This window comes from Notothenia rossii (assembly GCF_949606895.1).
Source record: "Notothenia rossii genome assembly, chromosome: 8".
NCBI lineage: Eukaryota > Metazoa > Chordata > Actinopteri > Perciformes > Nototheniidae > Notothenia > Notothenia rossii.
Window position 1 is genome coordinate 16951758 of NC_136906.1, and position 18401 is coordinate 16970158.

Genomic DNA, 18401 nt, shown 5'->3' on the forward strand with positions numbered 1-18401 from the left:
TTGTAAAGCCTTTCCGTGACTAGCTGTCATTAATCTTCCTTCTCTAGGGGCAGGATCTTGACTGCGTGCCAGCAAGCGCTCATACAAAGCCAAGACAGCCAAAAACAGAGCCGCTTTTCTTGTTTCCAGAGCACCACGTAGTTTACACTCACGCTGCTGCAGCCCTCGGGGCAACGCTGCTCCACGCAACAAAGGAATGGCTCTGGATGCAGCCTCACACATCACACCTACCGTAGGCTAATATGCATACATGTAGACAGACACAGACAGGTATGCAGTTTAGCACACACTCCTCTATTTCGCCTTCTCACACTGATACAGTTGTTCCTCTTAAAACCACTTACTGTACACATCAGGTATTGTTTGCATGCATGCTGCATAAGTCAAAGTGATTTATGTATGTGCTTTTCTTTTGACAAATCCTTATAAAATGAATGTTTTAGGGTCTATATTTTATTATACTTTGTCACTGTTACCAGTGTCTAATTTCAAATAATCTAATCAACAACACCTGCATCACCTTCTGTGAGGGAAAACAAATATATAGTATATTTCTATACATGCAAGTACATTATTCAGTACACTGCTGTTGATATTTGAGTTTGATAAATCCATTCGCAACTATGTAGCCTAATTATAGTGTTTACAACCAGAAACACCCAAAGCAAAAGTAGATGCAATTATATCCAAGGACACAATGTGCCTCATTAATGTTGAAGCAATCACTGAAGGTTTTTTCTTTTCCTCAGCCAACAAAAACAGTTGTGTTTGTGTTTGTATGTCATTGTTCACAGTCTAGATCAAAATCAGTGTGCCTTCTTGTTTTAAGGCCTTTGTCAGTCTCCTGGATGACACTTTAACCCAGAGAAACCGTGGGTCACCTGACTGTTGTGTTGTCCCTGGCAATCAGCTCTATCAGGTGTTCAGTAGGTGAACAAATCTCCTCCGTCACCCTCAGTGTGTTGGAAGCAGACTCTGGACTTTGTGTCTCAGGCGGAAATCACACATTGCAGCGCTGGGGAGAAGAATGGGTAGTCATTTCAACAGTTACCTGTAATAAAACCCCAGATCCTTCTCTATCATAAAGAGCTACTGTGAGGTTAACAGTCTATTGTTGGTGCTATAAATGTCAGTCAATGGAAAGAGATGAGAGTTCAAACTAAGCTGTGTCGAAACTCCTTTTGTGTGTGCTCCACTATGAGTGTATTGTCTTTAGGGTGGGCTTACTATTTTTCAGGAACGGGCTGGATCTTTCTTTGTTATCTTATCACAAACCTTTTTTCTAAACCTGGTCCCTCTGGTTTCTGCTTTCCTGTGAGAAGGGATACTATGCACAATAATAAAAAAGGAAGGGGCCACCAGCAGTGGTTGTATTGCAAAATCTCCTTTTTTAACAAGTGCCCCATTCAGCCCTCATCAACCACTCCAAAACACACATACTTTGCCCCCTTAGAACAAATCATCCAAACTCTACAAACCACCACCACATACTACTTAACTTACCCACTTCCCCTCGCCCTCAGATCCTCTATAGCCCCTTCGCTTCAATCTGGCAGGACCACCATGCTTTGCCTAAAGAGTTCCCCACGCATGCAGTGATCCAACCACAGGAACTATGCACGGTTTACACCTTTTACTAAATAAACATTAAGTGATTATAATGCTGATATGGTTCTGAAAAGCTTTCCACTCTATATGTTTTTGCTTTTTTACACAAACCCACATCGTCTAGCTATACGGGTGCACAGTAATATGCTCTGGGTCTATTGCAGATGATGTGAAATATGTTGCAAAGTCTTACATCAGATGGCATTTTTATGGTGGAATTAAAAACATAGAACCGTTTTTAACCCATCTCTATTTTACCCTGTGCAAGAATTGTCTGTTTTCATATGTTCACCATGAAATGGCTTTTTAATAAAGGCATTTTAACTTCTTTGCCAGAGTGCCTTTTTTTCACGCTTTTGTGTTCCCTAGCAAAGAGCACCTTCTTTGAGCTTGTTTGACTTTTGTTTTTTGGTGTTGCATGTCGCATTACATTCATCTTAAAGAATCCAGATAGATTAAATAATTTGCTTTAAGTGAACACTTTTAGCACTGTTGTTCAATCGGACAATATTTCCCTTAATGTGCCTTTCTTTCCAGAGCTTTGACAGCTGTCTGAGAAACTTGAACAGAGGAGTTTAATGAGTGTTGTGAGTGTATGCATGTACAGATCCAGGGCTACGGTTGACTTAGACTGCTGTTTGTCTTAAGGGTCAGACATGTCATGCGCTGTTCCGTCATTCTTTTCACAATCAATCATCACTTCAGATTTATCTTTTAAAAATATTTGCACTTTTTAGCTTGTGCTCTCATGAATAACAGCCAAAACCAACATCAGGCTTGTATCCAGTAAGGACCTGAATACTCATATGATGTGGAGTTAGTGGGGACATAAAGGTAAGACACTCGTAGGGCTTTTTTAACTGAGCTCAGCGTGTTCCATCTTCCCACTTGAGGATTCAAATGGGCTTGTAATGATACTTTTCTAAAATGGGATATAATGTGCGTACAAAAATGTGGTACATCACAGTAATTGCTCTTACTTCTTAAATACAAAGACGAGATAAACCATGTAATTCCTACTCTTTTTATTCAAAGGACTCGCTAATACAACTCCCCAAATGTTACAGGGAAGTATCTTTCCATCGCGTTTCATCTCCTCAGCCTTAAGGCAACAGTCAGGCAGTCGTATTTCATTGTATTTTTCTCGAGGGGGAACACATTAACCTGCCTCGTCTGTCACGCTAGCTCCAAGTTGAGTGAGTCAGTGTCAGCAAGGGAAGTTAGACCTCAGCATACCATTCTCACACATCAAAGGGAGGCTCCATGGCTTGGTAGTCACACATACAATCCTTTTTCTTGACTGGTTCTTTTGACTTACTACAAACAACATATTGCGAAGTGTGATCTCAATGTAATGCCAGGTACGAGGGCATTAGTGACGATATACTGTACGTGTCAATGCTAAACATACTGGATTTTCCTGTCAGATAATCTCTTTATTGTTCCTTTGAAGTGGTTGTTAGAGGTTTTACCTGGGGTTGTTTTTTCATTGCACGGAAACAAGAAGGGCATCCCTCTATTATGATGTTGCGCAAACGCACAAGTGAATTGTGTTGGCAATTAATACAAACAAACAAACAAACCGCAAACCAAATACCAACACTCTAGCCTTGTGGGTGGGTTGAACAGTTTTAAGATTCCTGATAGTTATAAGAGTATTTCCTGTTGATGATCCTGCTGAATTAGCTCTTCTAGACATGTAACTGAGTTCTTGAACTCTAGCGCACAGCTGTTAGAGCTACTATGAACAAAACTAAATGAGCCATAAATGTAGAGGAAGGATTTTTTATTTCTTGCAATTACACGAAAATGTTTTGACTTATTCAGATTAAGTAAATCCAACTACCAACTGGCCCATCGACTGCATAGCATGTGTGAAGGAACGTTCAGCAACTGCCCCAAATACATCCAACGTGAAATAGACAGCTATAATGTTTACTTGATTGTAGCTTATGAACTTCTTGTTTTCATTTCAAAGCTGCTTTTTCAGTGTTGCTCTTTTCTCTTTAGAGCGTGCCCGGAAGCCGCCATTGTATCCCAGCTCAACCCTGTCATTAGCTGGCTGGAGTGTGAGCTGTACTGTTTACAAACAGCAGCCTGGCATGACCGGAGAGAAAGTGACACACACGCTATGCACTGCAACACCCCTCCCCCCACCACCCCAAACTTGACTGTTTCTGTCTGCGGTGACATTTTCTACTGTTAACATGTTACGGTAAGAGTGTCAAAACAAAGCCATTGTGTAAAAGTGTTGGAGCAAACCAGTAATATCTGCTTCTAAAAAATAAAAAAAACACTACTAATGACTTATAAAAGTACAAATAAACCAATTACTTCATCATACAACACTGTCATCCTACTAATAATGTACACATGTTTGTTTACCACTTAATCCGGGTCATGAACAATGGTTCCTTTAGCAGCCATGTGGTAGACCTTTTCAGAGAGAACGTATTTACAGAGTGAACGTATTTACAGAGTGAACGTATTTACTCGTATTTCATCGCTACATCGCCACGTTGTTCGTGTACACCTTGGAGTGTAAGGAAGGACAATGCAGCTCATTCACAGCCCAACTGTCACACCTTATATCCAAGACTTCCCTCAGCTTTAAGTGGACAAAAGCAATTGTTCCAAAGGGGAAGGTGAAAAGAGATTAACTGAGCATGAAACAATAGACAGAATAACAGCGAAATGGGGGTAGATATTACAAAATGTAAATACCAGAAAATGTGAGGTATTAAAATTAGTGAAATTGAGTCTCTGTAATGGGATCAGTGTGCCTGTATCAAGGAGTCCAATGACAAACAATGGAGGCTGTAAAAAGTATCCCTTTTGTACTCACACACCAATTGCTTCATATTCCCAATCAAACAGTCCCTTTGTCTCAGCACTTCGTCCGTGTACAGGGAAACGGTGCGCTGCAACGACGAGACGTAGACAGATTATGTTGTTTGAATGGCTTTTCCAGAGCAGCAGAAGGCCAACACAACAATAGGTAACTTGTTGTAGGCGCAACAAATCTAATATTCATTTAACATAGCCTTACCAATGGGGGCTGGTACAGTAACTGTTTGTATTTTAATAATACACTCCACCTCAGCTGGGCCGCTAATTGGGCTGGTTAGAGAGCGAAAAGCCCCTAATCAAAGAGCGCTGCGGCCACAATTGTTATAGGAGACACAACAATGCAGGGATTGAAATAATTCCTATTATGCCTGCATTGGAGTCTCCTCTTGTACAGTCGGATGCAGAGGTTGCGCTAGACTTTTTAGCTGCACGCTCGTGAACTGTCAACTGGGGGGTGGACGCGCGCACAGCGTAAAGCAAATACTTTTGTTGATCTGTTCGGCAAAGTTAGGTTTGGAAACGATATATAATTTCCTTTTTGGCGGGCATGCATAACACGGCATAATACCAGAGCCCCGCCGCGGGGAAACTTAAGTTCTAAATTATAGACGGAAAATACTCGGTTAACGGGACCTCTGGTCTGATGACTTTTCTACATAAAGAGTACAGGAAAGACTCAGCGGAATTTCAAGCTTCAAATCAAATCAAGTCAAGTTTTATTTATAGAGCACATTTAAAAACGATTTTTGGTCGAGCCAAAGTGCTGTACATGTAATAAAAGCACACTACAATAACATAAGAAAGAAAAGACAAGAATTGACAACAGAAATATAAAAACAAAACATGCTCAGCTCTGACTAGAAGGCCAGAGCTTAGAAAGCCATGATCTATGCTTATGTATCTCAATCTTAATGAATATTATACAGGAATAATGTTTGGTTACCATGCAGTCTGAATTTCCCTAACTGAACCCTCATGTCTGGGTTTGTCAATAGGCAGCACATGAGTATTTGTGCTGACATGAATCCGTGAGTGGGTGTTTTGTATTGTTAACGGGCTGAAAGAAATCCATCTTTGCCCATAGATTAATTAGCTCTGATTGAAATCATATGTGGTGCTGGTAACATTGGCAGAGAAGTTAGTTGTTTCTGTGCTTGGACACGATGATTGCCCTTGATGTGTCAGAACCAGTCAGAACTCCCCTCAGTCTTGCAGTAACTGTTGTAGTGCAGCTTGAGGGATGTGCGTGACTGAGATTGGCATTGGAAAGACAGAGCTGTAGTTCACACACCAAATTTGGGCTTGTTTTATTACCTTCTCTTAGTGTTTAACATCTGTTAGATCACAATCATTCACACGCACCAACAAATATTTTGGATGTAATTCACACATTTTGTCTTCCTGGGCGCTTTCAAAGCTGCATTTTAAGCAACAACACAGTACTAGTGAATGGTGAAAATCTTTTAAAAAACAAGGAGATTCTGTTTTTTAATGAAGAATCTGTAGGCAAAGGTACAAGATTTTGGCAATCGGAAGCATTGTGGTTTCTGTTTGTAGTCAGAGTAGTATCGACCAATCCCATAAGATCAGGCATTAGATCGATGCAGGTGAACATTCCATTTGGGAAGTCAGACGCAAAATGCAATTTCTGAACTAATTGGCTTTTATCTGATGTTGATTTAGCTCCCATTAGCTTAAACTGGCTACTTGTGAAACAATCCTGTGGTGTTGTTTCAACTTGTACTCTATACTGCCGTTTCAAGTTGTTGTAGGACTGTAAACAATGAGCAGCATTCAGAAAAGGAGGTAGATTGTTGTATTTGTGAATTATATTTATGGAAAGTATATGTATGTTTTAGTATACCATTGTGTGTGTGTGTGTGTGTGTGTGTGTGTGTGTGTGTGTGTGTGTGTAAGTGTGCAGAGCGTTTCTGATGGACTTTTTCTATTTGTATTCATTTTTTTTTACTCAATTCTTTCCTATTAGCACCCTCAGAAAAGCATACTCTTAAAAAGGGAGTCTTTAACTCAGAAATGTCCGGCTGTTCTGAATTATTAAAGCCCACAAAATGTACATCTTCATTATAAGTGCTAGAGGAAGCCCAGGCAGATGCATTGTCTGCCTGGATACTTGAAATAACTTTTGTTTGATTGTATTTCTGATTTAATTTGTCAGTCTTTTCTATTCCTTTGTTGTAAAAGAATAATTCTGAGTTCAGGAGGTAATTGGTTTAGATTCGTCACATCAGTATCGTTAGATTTTAGTTTCATTTTTTTGTCATGGGTTACTTTCATTTGATTAAATAAAACCATTTTGTTTCTCACAATAATGGCATTCATTTTAATAAAAGTACACCGGGATCCAGGCTATAAGAAATGGTGCCAAGCTCATTTTTGAGTGCAAATAAGACCCATGATAGTGGACAAGTGTTTCCAGTCAATCAAAAGTTCTGTCGGTCATTCAGCAACAGAGAAAGAAACTTCATAACCTCTAAAGGAAACAGGTGCTGAGTCAGTGAGGAGAGGAATGTCAGAAAAATGGGGAGGGAAGGGTAGCGTGTCTGTGTGTGCATATCGGAGAGAGAGGTGTGTACGTGTGTCTGTGAGAGAGAGTGTGAGTAACGCTGAGTGGAAGCCAGGGAGCCGAGGAGAGAACAAGGGGAGGAGACTCTCTGGGGATTGCGTGCGGACATCAAATGTTTACCTGTAACAAAAAGAAAGGGGAAGGTGTAGAAGGGGAAAAAAAGCAGAGGAAAAAAAGGCCGTGGTTTACAGGGGTGGGCGGGGACCCAAAGCCTAAAGCATGAGCTTCGCACGCAACTTAACAATACTACCTTTATGAAGACTGTATTGCGTTAGTCAGTGAGCACACACACTCACACACCTACACTCACACACACACACACTTATTCATGATACCACTGGTGTTACACAAACACACATTAAACGATGCAGTCTCACTGCAGTCACCTTGTAACCCTGTAAGAGAGATGTAAAATAATTGTGTGAGTTCTAGAAAATGGATCAAAGAGGCTTTGACTTTTTTGGGCCCACACATTTTACACCAAATAACTGACCCCATCTGTAGAACAGCTGGAGTTCCTGTTTGACAGAAGGGGTACTTGTGTCTATCCAGGATCAACCAAGCACCAAAACTCCTGAAAGCAGATGTTTGGCATTCCCTCTCGTCCCCGACCCTCTCTGCGGTTGCCATGTTCATTTTTCTTCATAATTAGCCAACAAATCAAGACAAAATGAGATTCAGCCTTTGTAGTGGAAGCCACAGAGAGAGAGCCCCAGTGATTTACAGACAAGCGACCTTTCTCTTGCTTTCTCTTGGGGTGTCTTTCTCTGTCTGTCTCCCGCTGTCTCTACATCTACAGTATCTTGGCTCTCCATCTCAAGGTTGCCTTATCTGTACTGAGAACAAAAAGCCTGGAAAATCTTAGGCTGGTGTAACACTGATAATAGATTACTTAACAATAGCCACAACAGGGGTTTATATTTAAAGCTCTTTATTATTATTATTATTATTATTATTATTATTATTATTATTATTATTATTATTATTATTATTATTATATACATTAACAGTACATTATTTACCTCTGTAAAACTGATAATATCTGAAGAGTAGTGTCCTTATTAACTTTTAAATACTCACAATAACAACAACAATGTTATACTTTTTGACTGTTTAACAGCCATTAACTGAGGAAATATAATACACTGCATTTCATAAAATACTGTATAATGACATTCATGCAAAGTGTTCATAGACCAATAACGCTTAAAACCAAACATTCTCTGTGTCCTTTTTCAGTACTTTGTTTCTTCTCTTTGATTGGAAGTCAAATCTGTCACTCACAGCTATGATTGGCAGCTTGCGTGTAAAAGGCAGAGTTTTGGGGATTCAGCCCAGGGCGCCTGCGGTCAGCACAATATGTGTACTATAAATAATTTGACTCTGTATGTCGTGTGAGTGTGTGTGAGCAAGAAGAGAGAGAGTGAAAGAGAGGGAGAGAGAGCTATACACACACACTGGGCTCAGGGCTTCCTCTCCTGTGAGTGTCTGCAGTCAGAGCGCAGGTACAATAGGGAGCATTGTTCGTCTGGCAGGCCTCTGCGTGCCGGCTCCCCCTCCGTACCTGTGCTTGGAGACAGGTGTATTTCTCCTAGTCACGCATAGCCCAGCCACACTCCCAGCTGCCTACACACAGCCTGCCACTGAGATCACACACAGACATGCACACCCACACACACACACACACACACACACACACACACGCACACACACACACACACACACACACACACACACACACACACACACACACACACACACGCACACGCACACGCACACGCACACGCACACCTAGAAAAGCATACAAAGCAGATATTCATTTTATTCCTCACAGTAGATCCCTAATTTAAACCCTTAACATTTACATGTTTTCTTTTCAAACTTTACACTTTAAAAGAAGATTAAACGGGTAGAATGGAGCCAATATTTATGTCCTGTAAACACACAAACTTTCAAAAATGACACGCATGCAGTTAGACAGATGCATGCCAGGGTGGTATGTAGTATTTATCCTGTAGGAAATGAAGGAGATTTCTGTTTAAAGTTAGTTATTTTGTATGTTTTATTTTCCTTTACAAATAAACCTAGGCACCTGCAGGCTGAAACATTCTCATGGTCACACTATGCTAAGGCTCCAGGAAGGGTTTGCTTGTCCAAAGAAATTCCCCCTTTGCTCAGTGTAAGAGAGTGTTGGGGAGGAAGGAGGAATGAGTCATGTCAGTGGTACTGCACTGCCAGTCCAGGCCAAAAGTTCATTTAATTTCTTTTTAAGTGGGAAAACATGTTTGAGTAAACATGAGAACCCCTTTACAGTTTGACATCTTAATGCGGGGCAAGAGGGGGAAGGCCTGAAGGCAGCAAGGGATAACGGGAAATGACAAGTGCTAAAAAAAAATACACTTTAACCACAAAACTTGACATTATAATCTACTAGACTAATATAGTAGGTTGGGGAGGGGGTCATTGATTACATGGTCTCCTTTGAGAAAGCCTCCCTTGCAAAGATCTGGCACCCTGAGGTGCTGGAAGTACTCCAACCCTATCAGTCTCATAGCACAAGAGGATTAGCTCCTTACCCTTATAAAAAAAGGGTACACAGCGCATTATGTCTCATTATGTCTCATTGTATAGAGCAGGCATGGGCCATTTTTTAAAACCGTTTTCCCTTGAGTAATCTTCACTCATGCCACTGTGAAACCTTGCATTGACCCCGGTTTAGCTTCACTTTGCCCGTTCCCATGGATTGGCAAAGGAAGTCAGCAGGCGGAACATGAAATAACATAAGCTGCTTGGAAACCAAACTCAGGCTTCCTGGGTTATATTTACCATATTAATTTCCAGTCAAATGTAGAAATAATAACACCTGTGTGAACAGTGGAGCAGTGGGGGAAAAAAGGAGGAAATCAAGTGTGGCAGGCTACTGAGCCTGTGGTGGGGGCCATGCCAGCAGAAAGGCATTCTGTTAGAAGGAAATACTCATGTCTCATCTAGCTTTTGGTTTCCATGACATCAGACCCCCCATACACACACCTAATAATGCGAATCATACTTTAAGATGAGCTGATTACTTAAATAGCGCTAGTATATCCTGCATTATTGTAACCTTCTGTCTTTTGGTCTCATAGGCTCTTGCTTTCTATCCTGTCGCTGGGTTTTGGGCACTCAGAGCCACATAAGGAAACATTTGTTCCCAGTCTGGTTGAATAGAGCCTTGTGTTTGAGGTAGTCAAAGAGATACAAGGGGATAGGACATTCAAACAGTCCAACACAAGAGCTCTGCTCTGAAGCCCCTCTCTGTCTGAGCCAGGCCAGTAATGAATGTCCTCTAGTCTTAATCACTCTCAGAGCAAACACTGGAGATATGACTGACTCCATTGTCCTCTCTATGTGTTGTATGTTGAAGCAGCAGTTGTAGAGGTCATTGCTTCCAGTAAATATTAGATTTGTTTTAACACAACCAACAGGTGATGACTGCACTGCTTGCATGGACTTTTTGAAGAGAGGATATTGCCACATATGCATTTATATATTTCTGCATCACACATGTTAGAGTTGTGCCCTTTGATGTGCATGCGAGGCAATTTGTGCAATTTGCTGCTTGAGAATGTTTACATTTTCTCTTCACTCTCTCAGCCTTGCTCACCCTGGATTCCCTGATGCATTCTTTATTTTTCCGCCCATCTGTGTGAGCTGTGTTCAGAATAGTTTTGTGCTCTCTGGATATGATTATCCTTGTCACACCAATCTGGAAAACATTTGTGTGCACATTAGCACATACCCAAGCACACACACTAGTGTGAGTAGAAACATGGAGGAGGAAGATGCACAAAGTATTCACTTGCACACATACAATCATGCAAACACACGTGCATTATGTACACACATGGAGAAATAATCATTTTTTAAATCAATTGGTTTAGTTTCAAGGTGGAGTGATTGCTGAAGATGAAAGCAGGATTGCCGCTCCACTGTTTACATTCATCACCTCGATTTAGATAAGAGATCATTACCTCTTAATTACCTCAGCAAGACAATTGCCTCTGCTAATACTTTAATTCAGCCTTGATTAATGATTAATGAGCTTGGGGTGCAGAATGGCTTTTGTGGAAGAAGCGAGGTCAACACAGTGAACCAGATACAAATGTGTAACCTTCTATTTCTTTCTTTTTCTCAAAAGGAAAAAAATCCTTCTCACAGCAGCGGTGGCTTAGGAATGCGAGACAGGAATGCTGTTGAGTTACTATAAAGGGGGTTTGATCACTGAAAACAATGTCTTTGTGTTTTCATCCCCAGCTCTAGTCACGCAATGCTGTGTGCACAAACCTCCAGCAACTTTCAACCCCAGCACACAAGAAAGCCATCAAGTACCTGCAATTGACAGAATTGCGTGCAATTCAGGTACTCCAGGATTGTACTGGAGCACGGCCAAATGGGGAGTAAAGGAAAAAGGTGGAGTGGAGCTTTACCTGCCCTAAAGTGTAATGCACACCGTCATGTGACTGGAGATCAGTAACAGTGGTATAGTGGAAGGTAAACTACTTTGACGTTCAATACATTTACGCCAGTATTTAGAAAGATGTTAATTCATAGTGACAAGTTAATGATAGGATGATACAATGTAGTGCGTATAGAAAATATTAGATATGCCTAAGATGGGGATCACTTTTTTTGTCCATTTATTTTCTGTTATTTGTGTCTTTTTTTTTAAGAGGTTATTTTAAGCCACACTTTATCAAAGACTTCCATAATTCACACACTCATTTAAAGTATGTTTTCTTCAGTGTACTTTTTCCAAAATATTTTATTCATAGTCAAATCTAATTGTCTTATTATAACACAACATGTTTTGTCTTAACACACGATCACAGAGTAACACTTTAATTTAATATAACTTCCTTTCTGATTTTAGTCTTTGAGGCTCCAGTCCATTCCAGGGAATCCACCACTTTTCTTGAGTTTTAAGGGAAGCTATGATCCCAGAAATACAAGCAAGCCTGGAGGTGGTTAAGACATGAAAGTGAGGTAAGAAAGACAAGAGATTCATTCATGGGAAGGTGATTCAAGGCACCGACATCCCTGTATCTGTGCACAGCGACAGAAGATCAGTATTACTCACTCACACGGCTCACACGGGCTCACACGCAAACCTGGGATCAAACTGACAGATGAGTGATTGCACAATACAACACTATTATACCAGCCTATATTCATCACATAATTATTTACTTAGGTTATTATAGCCAGGTAATACAATAAATTGTGCAATTATGCCAATATTACAATTAATTTAATTTAAATCCTCAAAAAGTATAGTCAAAATTCCAGGGGAAACACTTTTTGTATTAGTAAACAGGGTTGTTTAACATGGGTTCAAATTCTGTGTGTGAAGTGAACATTTTACCTCACAGGCAAACATGTTTCACCCTCCAACATAAGCAAATTATACAGTATGGTCAATTACACTCTACTGCACTATTCTTGTTTTGATATGATTATATTTTATTTGTATTTACCTTTGTTTTGCATTTCTTAATTTTAATCGAATGTCTTACTTCTGATCTAAAAGAAATAGGTGGCATACAAAATCAACTCCATTTACCATCATGCTTTGCGCGCCTACGCTGGCTGAGAGCAGCATGTGCTGCGCTGCTCTGCTCCAACTATGGCTCAGTGCTGCTCAGGCTCTTCACAGGAGCGCATCGTAGTACCGGCAATAGAGACGCTAGCTGGAGCTCCAGCAGGGACCATCACTGCACTGGAGACCAAGGATAACCCGGCTACTTTTACTGCCTTTCGGAAATAACCACACCGATCAATCTGCTTGATTTACCAAAGCAGCAATCACTTTACGCATTGGTTCTTTTGGCGCATAAAGAGGATTAAATGCTGTTGTTACAGCACTGACACACGTGGAGGAGTTATTGTTATTATTCTTTTTTAAACTTTTTGATGGCAGCAGCTGATGGATTCAACGCAGGAGTTGTATATCGTCTTTTAGGATAAGAGGAAATAATGTCTCTTTCACGGGATGAGTGGTGTACATTTCTCCTGCTGCCTATGTCCTGCCGCTGGACCAGCCGTTTGTCGGACAGACGAGTCTCTTGGGATACTTCGCGCGTGTGGCCAGTGTCATAGTTGGCTAACTCTTTGATATGATTTGAAAATCGATATTTGTTGCGGTGGATTTTGACACAACGAAAGGAATATCCTGGAATATATTTTGAGAGCGATGCTCAGCAGATGGCCAGCTGTTTGGATACTGACAGAACGCATCTCCTCCTCCTGCAGGTAAGAGAATGACCTACCTTGAGCACTGAAATGTTTACTTAATTTCTGTCATATTTAAGGTTGTCATTGAATTATTATAAGCTGTAAAAAAAGGGTCAGGTTGTTCTGTGATGTTCCAAAGGGTACCAAATTAGGACTAACTTCATTGTATCCGCTGTTATTTCACAAATGAAACAACAACGTAGAACAGTGTATGTTTTGACCAAAGGTTCTGTCATTATCTCAGCACACACCCATTTGGCCTACATATTCCCAACCAAATCACTCTTAACAATCAAACTCCTTTGAGATGAGATCCAGTTAGGACAACACTTATTTAGTTAGTCTGAACGGTTTCTGTCGAGGGGGTGTGTTCATACAAAAGCCCTGTCAAATTTGGATTCACCTGTTGATTGGTAGAGCACTGCTCCGTTATAAACCCTCAAAAGTACTCGATGTATTTTTGACACATGACTTGAATACTCTATTTTCAAATTGAGCTCTTTTTTCACCTGTCCTACACCAGACATAGCCATACACCTGCAGTCCCAGGTGACCACATACTATTCACAGAGCCACGGTCTATAATAAGTTATGAAAGGCCAGGTGCAGTAAAGTAAATGAACAGTGTGGATACAGTGACCATAGAAAGCAACCTGCAGTCCACTCACCTCTCCCACAGTGACTCCATTCAGGTGAGAGTAAATCTGTCTCCAGAACTTTGCCCACAGGGAGGGCCTTCAATGTGAAGTGACTGTCAGTAGAGCAAGCTGCTGCTACCTGACACACGGCATGTTTATTCTTAAAACACAGAAAGATATGGATGATGTGGAACCTGCAGGTGCATGTTAACACGCTAGACGATGCACCCTAAAAAGTCAGGATCATATGAGAGAAGTGTTTGTACCTGTTCAGCTTGTAAGCATTTCCATCTTTATTGAGCATACTTGTGGCATTGCATTTCAAGCAGTTGTGTGTTCATGCAACTTATCTGATGAAGGAGCTTCCTACACCCCTTCAGCTCTCACTCCTCAATAACGTCCACTTCCTTAGTAATGAAGAATTCCATCTATTGTTGGGGCAGGGGACAGAGCCCCACTATATGTCTGTATACAGCGCAAAGCACAGACCGAGCACCCCCTCTCCTCCGACCCAGCACCCCCCACACCCCCCTCCATTAAAAATCTTCTCCAAACAAGACCCCCTTTCTCCACTGAAGAGGGACCCTCTGTCTAATGCCAAGTGACTCTCATGGCCAGCATTGACGGTGGGACACTTGCTTCACAAAAGGAGCTGAAGTGTCAAATAAACTCGGTCAGAGCCCCCGACACACAAGAATTCCTTTATCTGGCACCCTGGGAGGCAGACAAAGACAGACTTTGTGTCAATGAGCAGGCCTTGACTAAACACTGGGGCTTTTTTTACTCCTCTTCTACCAACTTCTGCCTCCTCTTCCTCCTCCTCCTTTTGTCGTTTGAACAGTGTAGCGGGAGCATGTCTGTTGATGTGACCCCGCTTGCCCAGCATCTGTCCTGCACACAGCCAACATCACCCCTGTGCTGAAGCACCATACAGACACACCCCTTCAAGCCCACTCTCCTACACCCACTTCTCTGACTGTTAGGCATCCAAGCAGCCGGAATCTTTCAAACTTTTCAGACATACTTTTTTTTTTTTTTTACATGTTTGTTTATGTCTTCCATAGCTGAAAATGGCCAAGCAAGAATTTGCTTTCTCTCAGGGCTGAGTGTGCTGGCTGAGCTGTTATATGATATGCTTGTGGTGAACCGCAGTAGAGAGCCATATACACACACCAGGGTCAGAGTCACTTAACAACCCTGTATTTACTCCACTCAACATTTCCTAAGAACTTTCTCATCACTAGCAATTCCTTGCATTAAGTTTCCGCTGTATTCTCTTTTGTTTTAAACTTACATTTAACCATATTCAGATACTTATTAAGCTACCTACATCACCAAGACCTAGGGTGATTAGCGTATGTTTGTTGTTACCTATGTGAATCAAGTATCATACACACTTCAAACTAAACAGACGCTCTTTCCAAACTCTATAGTCTGCATCTTGAAGGTAAAAACCTAGTCTGAATGAAGCAAGCCGAGTGCTGGAAAATGACCTCATAAAGTGTTGAGACAATGTTGAAGCAGCGCCCCTGAGTTGTGGCCCTGAGCTGGAGCTGGCCCTGTGACAGACATGTGTATCAGGCCCCCAGGCATGCTAATACAGGCCTGCCTGAGAGCGATAGTCCCCTGCACAGTGGTTAAGGTAAACAGATCAAGTTGCTGTGGCCGAGCGTGTTAATGGTGTGTTTATGAGCTTAAGTTGAGTGGTGATTTATCATGTCTAAACTCAAGGCTCACTTTGGGTCATGGCCTTGATGGAGGTGTGTGTGTGTGTGTGTGTGTGTGTGTGTGTGTGTGTGTGTGTGTGTGTGTGTGTGTGTGTGTGTGTGTGTGTGTGTGTGTGTGTGTGTGTGTGTGTGTGTGTGTGTGTGTGTGTGTGTGTGTGTGTGTGTGTGTGTGTGTGTGTGTGTGTGTGTGTGTGTGTGTGTGTGTGTGTGTGTGTGTGTGTGTGTGTGTGTGTGTGTGTGTGTGTGTGTGTGTGTGTGTGTGTGTGTGTGTGTGTGTGTGTGTGTGTGTGTGTGTGTGTGTGTGTGTGTGTGTGTGTGTCATTGCACACAGGTGACAACACCGACGGAGCAGTGTGACCCCCGATTGAACTATATCTCAATGTCACGTCCATTTTTGACCTGAAGGGACATGTAATACATTAGGAAAACATTTATTAATTACCACTGTTTTTTTAGCATAATATGCCCTCGGCATTACCTCATCAGACCCCTGGGGCACAAGCCCCAACTCGCAGGAAAATATCCTTCCATCATTAGTGTCAGATAACCTTTAATGAGCTCCATGAGAAATATCAGACTGTAAATAAGCTGCTGTGTATTCTTACATATAGAGCACCATTTACACACTGTGTGTGTGTGTGTGTGTGTGTGTGTGTGTGTGTGTGTGTGTGTGTGTGTGTGTGTGTGTGTGTGTGTGTGTGTGTGTGTGTGTGTGTGTGTGTGTGTGTGTGTGTGTGTGTGTGTGTGTGTGTGTGTGTGTGTGTGTGTGTGTGTGTGTGTGTGTGTGTGTGTGTGTGTGTGTGTGTGTGTGTGTGTGTGTGTGTGTGTGTGTGTGTGTGTGTGTGTGTGTGTGTGTGTGTTAGAATGGACTCTAAAGTTTGTCTGAACAGGAGAACTGTCATTTATTAGTAGTGCAGGAACAATGGGGAGCTTGTCTCCGGGGTGGTGGGGGCCAGAGGGGGGCCGGTGGAGCCAGGGGAGGGTGGCCTGAGATTGGGCAGCAGCCTCTGACCAAGAACAAGCCCCTGTCTGATGGAGAGAACTGCTGACCCTTCCTGAGTAAATGGCACCTTTGTTTCTAGGTGTATGTGTTTGTGCCTATGTGTTTATGTGTGAGACTGAGAGAGGTTTTGAAAAGCTGGGAGCACTGTGTAAAGTTTTCTTTTCCTCAGCGCCTTGGTGATTTCCCCTCCATTTGTGATTTTCTCTTGGCTTTAAGTTTTGTGACAGATTCTCTGGGAACCTGTTTAAGGAATTACATATGAAAACATGTCTATTTATGAACAGGTAAGAATTTGCCCTGAATTATAAAAAAAATGTATGCAGTGTTTTGAATTTCAGATTTAGAAATTCATTTGAAGACATGAACTTAGACCTTTTACTGTCAAGATGCCAAACAGAGGTGACCAATGCTCCCATCTTAGTGCAAGTGCCTTCAGTTCTTCACAACAGAGTAGCATGCCTATCAAGCTATATACACACAGCTAGGGACCTATGTGATGCTATGACAACAGACCAATGTTAAAAACGTATTAGCTATTTATGTTTTCCTTTGCCTTGTTGTGTGGTGCTCTCTTTCTACTAGCCTACCAACAGTTGTCTTCTCTCTCTCTAATGATGCTCATGAGAGAAAGATGCTTTGTCTAAACAGGGGTGGTAAGGAAATACAAGGGGGGGGGGGGGTGTAAGGGAGCAGAGAGAGAGGAGGGGGGGGCGGGTAAATGTTGGTGGGTAATGGCAGCAGATTGCTGATTTCCTACAGGGAAACCACAACTTGCATAGAGGGTGGCATGTGTGTGTTTATATATGTGTGTGTGTGTAGACGAGGGTGTTATCCTGCTTTGGGAGTTATCAGGAAGTGGGAGGCTGAGACAGCTTTTGCTAAAGTGAGAGTGTGGCAGGGAGGCTTTAGAGGAAGTGGTGAACATGAGTGGGGGATTCCTTAAAATGATGCCTCTGGGTCTGACTCTTAAAGCCTGTCTTCTTTGATAAACCTCTCTCTGCACCTGGTGTTTAGATCTTTTAACTTAACTCCATGCCTCATGGCCCGCTTTTTTCCCTATTGGGTGATTCAAATCTGGCACACTTCCTCTGAATTTTTATTTTAAATCCTGCTATCCCTGCTCTCCTTGACCTCCTGTGTGAGTACAGCCCTGCAGGAATTAAGTAGAAAGAGCATTGGGGAGATGGAGATCACAGAAAGGCGAAAGGAAGACGGGAAGAGGACATAGTCTTTCTCCCAACATGCCTTTCCTCGACACACAGAGCAAACAGCAAAGACACACAGTGAGTATAGGGGCATCTCTGTTGGCCCGGACGCCGATAGACAGCACTCCATTCAAACTTCCTCAGCCACAGAAAGGCTGCATGCATCACCCACCTCCCTACAAGGACACTATGGATACACACAAGAGTGATTTATATGATATGCTCAGAACAGGCCAAAACGTTGCACTCACTACCATATGTTTTTTTTTATGGTGATGGATCGTCAGGTGTCTTCTGGGCCTTCCTTGCAAGGAAAACAAAAAAAAACTTTGTTCTGCAACGCTTTAAATACCAGATATTCCTCCTCCTGTTTTCTCTCAAACTGACCTTACTTGTTCTTTTTTTGTGCTCTCGTTTTGGAGGGAAAATTCTTCCCTTTGTGTTTCCCTCTCACAAATGTCACATTCCACCGAACCTGTGACCATATTCAGCCTTTACTTTGCTGGGTGTGGGTTG

The 18401-nt window shown here is 41.9% G+C and overlaps 1 long non-coding RNA gene across 1 annotated transcript in view; it reads left to right on the forward strand.

Annotated features, from left to right (window-relative positions):
• The first annotated feature begins 12644 nt into the window (after positions 1-12644).
• The window catches only part of LOC307016677, a 56059-nt gene continuing 50302 nt past the window's right edge, over positions 12645-18401 (forward strand). The window contains exon 1 of the long non-coding RNA XR_013801864.1: positions 12645-13330. This is a non-coding gene — a long non-coding RNA (uncharacterized lncRNA). The remainder of the gene's footprint in view (positions 13331-18401) is intronic.